Below are 5477 nucleotides of genomic sequence, written 5' to 3'. Positions count from 1 at the left end.
GAAACAATAAGGTCGATTGAGAAGAATGCTAACATTATTCTTTTGTAATTCAATGAAAGGCTCTATATAGTCAATCTTATTGGCCACCAACCATGCATTATACCTCCCTATTGATCCATTTGTAATCTATTTGACAATATTGATGATGGATGTTCACTTATATTTCTATATTGTGTTATGTAGGTAACTTTCGAAAATGGCAAACAAAAGAATGCGAAAGCTAATCCAAAATAGCCAAAGACGATCTAGGAGAGAAGAATCAAGTAACAGAGGAGTTGATGATGGAAATGAATCACAATATACAACATCCCATTCACCATTGGAGATACAAAATGAGGAGGTTAATGAACAAGGTGAAAAATATTTTTGGATATGAACAGTAAATTATTTTTGCAACACTAAGTGCAAATTACTTTTTTCAGTTGAAAATGAGGTCATGTCTTCATCCCAAAGTCAGCAAAGAAAACGTGGCAAGACTATCATGAGAGATATTCATGCATTACATCCTGATCATGTGCTCGTTGTTGAATTCAATGAAAGGGGACAACCTTACGGTGATTTACAACCGACGCTTGCAAATTTTATTGGGACTATTGCACGGAATGGACTTGTGTTGCCCCTACATTTTTTAGATTGGAGAAAAATGCCGGCAAATCGCCTGAATGATGCATGGAAACTTGTTACCGTAAGTTTACAAGAGTTTAGCTTCAATTTTAAATTTAAAGCATGAACATATTTCATTTTATGTTTATAGGCACGTTTCTATATTCCCAATCACCATAGAAGAGTTATAATGCAAATGATGGGGGCCGCATGGAGATGGTGGAGGACTGAAGTGAAAGCTACATCTTATGATTCAAATACTTCACTAGAAGAGCTTGTTGCAATACAACCCATTCCTCATGGATTGACACCTCAAACTTGGGAAGTTTTATGTAACTATTGGAAGTCTACTGAGGTACTACTAGTATGAATTATTTTGGATATAAGTTTATAAATGTTATAATTTCATTATAAATTTTTGTGCCAGAAAACTTCAAAAATCAATAGAGAAAATGCAAACAAAAAGAAAGGGACTCATGCACAGGGACGCACTAATATTCCGTCATTGGAATATAAATTTGTAAGAATCAAATTTTTTCTTTTCTTCTTTATAATTAGTTTCTCAATGTTCATTTATTGTTTTACACTTTAATGCTCTTATCGTTGAAGTTTCAAGATTTTATGAGATTCTAAACATTGATTACAAGCAATGTAATTTATATTAGTTAGCTTTTGATGAAATGTGTAAATTAGTAATATAAGTTGTTGCACCTATAGAATAATTTATTCTATTAATATTTTGTGTTAAATGTGGATTTCTTATCTTGTTAGTCTCAAGAGAATGGTAGAAAACCAAGTCGTATTGAAATACAACAATTAAGTCGGAGAAGTAGAAAGAAAGGAGGTGCCGCTATTGACGATGAGGCAATACGAATTGAGGTAATAAAATTTTACTTTTTAAGTTAACTTTTATATATTTTTTTATTTATAGTAACAAATTATTTTCTTGTTAGAATTTATTTAAAGAGGCTGTAGATCGTCTCCTCCAAGATAAACCTGAAGGAACACAACCATTAGAAGTCCATGAGGAGGCATTTCGGTAACAATTTACTTATAATTTCATTTTATTTTTGTAAAAGTTGTTACATATGATTCGACTTTAATTATATTCTTTATATAGTGAGGTTTTTGGACCTGAGCATTCTGGTCGGGTACGATGTTTAGGAGCTGGTGCGCTACCTAGCCAAGTTTTCCCAGAGCAATGTAAACGTACCTCAATGTATTGGCAAGATTATCACTCAAATTCAGATTTGACGGACAAATTTAACGAAATGAGAGAGAAAATTAAAGATATGGAGTTGCGAGAAGCACAACGACAAACAGAAATAGAGTTGATGAAAAAACAAATGCAAGATAATGATCAGATCCAAAATTTTGCACGAGTAATGTTAAGTATGATGTCGGGAAGTGTTGGGGGCTCTCGTGGACCCAAATTATTACCGGCACAAGTAATAACATTTCTCACTAAAAAATAATTGTTTAAAATTATTTGTATTGTTAAGTACATTAATAACAAATTTATTTATTTTTGTAGATGGCAGCTATGTTTGCAAATATTATGCAACAACAAGTTCCATCACGTGCGGAAGAAGATAGGTGTAGATCCTCCTCATCACCAGAAACAGATAATAACTAGAGAGGTTGGTTTTTTAATTACACAAGCTTTTACTTTGTACATGCTATATAATATATACTGTACTGTTGCCAAGCTTTTACTTTGTAGACAATTCTTCCTATAGGAGTATATAAACTGTGTTAATTAGAGCTTAAGCTCAGTGAAAGTTATTGTGATACCTGGTCCAAAACCTATAAACATAGAGCTCGAAGAACTCGTTCTTGTAGGTCTACTGAATGTTCTTTCCTGCATTATAGTGGGAACAAGAAGCTATTGTATCAACCCTACTGGTGCATGCACAGTTCATACTTCCAAGTGTGCCAAGACCCCACTCGTAGAGGACAACAAAACTTGTCTTCTATTACTAATATATATCTTTTGGCATATATATTGGCATGATAATCTAACAAGGGTGAATTGCTTAATTTAGTTTAGATTTTTACCCTAAGTTTCAGTAAACATCAATTTCATCCAAAGTTAGAATTTGATAACAAATCTAGGCAATTGTTTATTCCCTCCTAATTCATCATTAGTTTTTTGTCTCCATGTTACAATTGCAAATTTGAATTTTTCTTAATCAGCAAGCTTATTCACAATGTCCCAGTTAAACTTATTGAATTTAGCTATCTACTGTGGCATGAGGTTTGGTGACCTAGTATAGGTTTTATGTTTGGTTAAACTTTATTAGTTTTTAAACTAATTTAGTTGGGTTATTTATTGGTGATGATTGAACATACGGACTAAAGAAAAGTCTACAACAAAACTGCCATCTTGTTAAATATTTACTTGTCTTCTTGTTTGGTATAAGCTTTTGTTAAATATTTTTTTTATTATATATTCAAATATGTTGATAGAATATAATTTGGTGGTTCTATTGAAGGTTGCTATTGAAGGTTGGAGCAAATGTCTTTTGTCGCTTGAAGCACGTCTTTTGTCGTTGGGAGCGCATGCCTTATGTTGTTTGGAGCACATGCCTTTTGATGTTTTTTTTGGTAGAGAAAAACTTGTTATTGAAAGTTGTATATATTTTGGAGATTGAAGAAAATATTATGTTTGTGTTATAGTGTGGAGTTAAATGTTATGAATATTTTGAAATGAAATACAAATTCTATGTGTTGATTTGGTAATCAAATTTATATTTATGTGTTATGGAAATAAATTAGGTTTGTGAAATGAAATATGAATATTGTCAATTGATTTAAATTTAAGCATTTGATTTAGAATTCTACCGGTACAATAGAAAATAGGATTTTTTTTTTGTAAAATTATTAATTCAATAATAGTAGTAGCGGTTTTAATCGTTTCTATAACTACACCTTTAGAACCGGTTATAACCGCTTCGAAAGAGTAGTTTTCTAGAATGAAAAATTCTATAGAGACGGTCATTAACCACTTCTATAGGTATCCATCATGGATCGGTCGTTAACCGCTTCTATAGGTATCCATCAGAATCAGTCATTAACCGCTTCTATAGGTATACATTAGGATCGGTCATTAATTGCTTCTATAGTTATCCATCAGGATCAGTCATTACCCGCTTCTATAGGTATCCATCCGGATCGGTCATTAACCGCTTCTATAGGTATACATCAATATCGGTCATTGATTGCTTCTATAGTTATCCATCAGGATCAGTCATTAATCGCTTCTATAGGTATCCATCAGGATCGGTCAATAACCGCTTCTATAAGTATACATCAGGATCGGTCATTAACCGCTTCTATAGGTATCCAACAGAATCGGTCATTAACCGCTTCTATAAGTATACATCATGATCGGTCATTAACCGCTTCTATAGATATCCAACAGAATCGGCTCTTATTCATAAACCACCGGTCAACTTTACCGCATCTGTTGGCTTTAGCGTCGCCAACATCTGCAACGGTTTTGAACCGGTGCAATAGATTTAGCAGCGGTTGAAAACCGCTGCTATAGGTGTCTTAAAACCGCTTCTAAAGGTTTTTTTTTTTGTAGTGAGAATGGATCCCCACGTGGTGCTAAGGGATGACGGTAACTAAGCCAGCGGTATTTGAGCTCTGCGTACATTCAGACAAGTACACAGAACGTTAGAGACCAGACACCAGAGAAAAAGTCTCCAACGTAGGCCCTCCGACGCTCAAGTCAGGTGTTTTTCCCTAAAAGAACATTGTACAAAGGAAAAAGAACTGTAGAAGACAAGTGCGAATGTGCGAGAGAGCGTACCTGCTCAAGGGAGAGGACCTCCCTTTTTATATGACCATGCGTATCTCTAGAGTCTGATCGATTGTCAGAGAATATCAGGTGTCAGGACCTGTCGAGTGATGGAGGACTCGTGTCACCCTCCCATGGATCGGAAGAAGGTTCCATTCACAGATGACCGCAGACCATTGGAATACTCTCTGATATATAATAGTTATTCTCTGACATGCGGTTATGATTCTCTGACCATGTTGTCGCCTAGTGCCTTCTGTCTCGCCCGAGTCTGATTAAGGACAGCTCGAGATGATATTTCAGGTATAACACCGAGCTCGGATCTTGATGAGAAGGATGAGCTGTGGCGAAAGCCCCATCTTCCTGTTGGGATTACTAAAGAGCCGACCGAGAATTGGCCTACGGAGAACATCAGGCCTAGATATGTAGACCGAGCTAAAAAAGCTCGACATGTCGGAGCAGGTCAGGTATTACTCCAGTTGCATATCATGTCTTAGATCTAGAATCCTGATCTATGAACACCCGATCAGGAATCATGCAGTTAATGACATCTTCTTTTCCTTAACTACACTACTGACTGTCACATCCTCATGATAACTGACCTGATCATCTTCTTTTCCTTAACTACAGTTAATGACATCTTCTTTTCCTTAACTACACTATTGACTGTCACATCCTCATGATAACTGACCTGATCATCTTCTTTTCTTTAACTATACTACTGACTGTCACATCCTCATGATAACTGATCTGATCATCTTCTTTTCCTTAACTACAGTACTGATTGTCACATCCTCCTTAACTACAGTACTGATTGTCACATCCTCATGACCGTCATGTCTCCTTAAATTTTTGATTGCCACGTCTTCTGAATTTTTCCTGTCTTTACACAGTATGTTATATGCTTTTATATCAGGCTGTTGAATTGCTTCATTTCATTTCCTGCCGCTTAAGTTGTGTTGTTTTTTAGTTGGTATTTATGCCAACTTGAGGATGATTTAATTTACGCCAATTAATTCTTACAATAATGGATTCGACTCCATAAAATTTTCTATCGCCTACCATAATT

General features: G+C 35.1%; 1 long non-coding RNA gene across 1 annotated transcript; it reads left to right on the top strand.

The window, feature by feature from the left end:
* Positions 1–850: 850 nt before the first annotated feature.
* Positions 851–1483, top strand: LOC121973680. The gene is made up of 3 exons (XR_006109703.1): positions 851–958; positions 1031–1123; positions 1375–1483. It is a non-coding gene; the product is annotated as an uncharacterized LOC121973680 (long non-coding RNA).
* Positions 1484–5477: the final 3994 nt, after the last annotated feature.

The sequence above is a fragment of the Zingiber officinale genome, chromosome 4A (genome assembly GCF_018446385.1).
Source record: "Zingiber officinale cultivar Zhangliang chromosome 4A, Zo_v1.1, whole genome shotgun sequence".
NCBI classification, from domain to species: Eukaryota; Viridiplantae; Streptophyta; class Magnoliopsida; order Zingiberales; family Zingiberaceae; genus Zingiber; species Zingiber officinale.
The sequence above is the reverse complement of the archived record's forward strand: the minus strand, read 5'-3'. Positions and strand labels throughout refer to the sequence as shown.